Here is a 1630-nt window from a genome sequence, read left to right on the forward strand (position 1 = left end):
TCCTTGCTTCTCTTAACCCCTGTGCTGTCACAATGCATCCCATGCCCTTTTAGGCCACTTGATGTCACAATGAATCATTTGATTCTTGGCCTCAATGGTGGCATAATTGTACCAGGTTTTACTTGGGCCCCATGCTGTCACAATTCATCCCTGGCCCTTTTACGCCCCCTGGTGTCAAATGGGATCCAGGGATTATTAGCCTCCATTGGGTCACAATGGATCCTTGCTTCTCTTAACCCCTGTGCTGTCACAATGCATCCCATGCCCTTATAGGCCACTTGACGTCACAATGAATCATTTGATTCTTAGCCTCCATGGTGGTGTAATTGTACCAGGTTTTAATTGGGCCCCATGATTTCACAATACATCCCTGCCCCTTTTAGGCCCATTGGTGTCAAAAGGGATCATTAGATTGTTAGCCTCCATTGGGTCACAATGGATCCTTCCTTCTCTTAACCCCTGTGCTGTCACAATGCATCCCATGCCCTTTTAGGCCACATGATGACACAATGAATTATTTGATTGTTGGCCTCCATGGTGGCATAATTGTACCAGGTTTTACTTGGGCCCCATGCTTTCGCAATTCATCCCTGGCCCGTTTAGTCCCATTGGTGTCACAAGGGATCATTAGATTGTTAGCCTGCATTGGGTCACAATGGTTCCTTGCTTCTCTTAACCTCAGTGGTGTCACAATGCATCCCATGCCGTTTTAGGCCACTTGATGTCACAATGAATCATTTGATTCTTGGCCTCCATGGTGTCATAATGGTTCCTTGTTTCTATTGGGCCCCATGCTGTCACAATTCATCCCTGGCCCTTTTACGACCCCTGGTGTCAAATGGGATCCTGGGATTATTAGTCTCCATGGGGTCACAATGGATCCTTGCTTCTCTTAACCCCTGTGCTGTCACAATGCATCCCATGCCCTTTTAGGCCACTTGATGTCACAATGAATCATTTGATTCTTGGCCTCCATGCTGGCATAATTGTACCAGGTTTTAATTGGGCCCCATGCTTTCACAAAACATCCCGGCTCCTTTTAGGCCCCTTGGTGTCAAAAAGGATCATTAGATTGTTAGCCTCCATTGGGTCACAATGGATCCTTGCTTCTCTTAACCCCTGTGCTGTCACAATGCATCCCATGCCCTTTTAGGCCACTTGATGTCACAATGAATCATTTGATTCTTGGCCTCCACGCTGGCATAATAGATCCTTGCTTCTATTGGTCCCCGTGCTGTAACAATCCATCCCTGGCCCTTTTTATACCCCCTGGTGGCACAAGGGATCATTAGATTGTTAGCCTGCAATGGGTCACAATGGTTCCTTGCTTCTCTTAACCCCTGTGGTGTCACAATGCATCCCATGCCCTTTTAGGCCACTTGATGTCACAATGAATCATTTGATTCTTGGCCTCCATGGTGGCATAATTGTACCAGGTTTTACTTGGGCCCCATGCTTTCACAATTCATCCCTGGCCCTTTTACGCCCCCTGGTGTCAAATGGGATCCTGGGATTATTAGTCTCCATGGGGTCACAATGGATCCTTGCTTCTCTTAACCCCTGTGGTGTCACAATGCATCCCATGCCCTTTTAGGCCACTTGATTTCACAATGAATCATTTGATTCTTGG

The sequence above is a fragment of the Cinclus cinclus genome, unplaced genomic scaffold (assembly GCF_963662255.1).
Source record: "Cinclus cinclus unplaced genomic scaffold, bCinCin1.1 SCAFFOLD_40, whole genome shotgun sequence".
NCBI classification, from domain to species: Eukaryota; Metazoa; Chordata; class Aves; order Passeriformes; family Cinclidae; genus Cinclus; species Cinclus cinclus.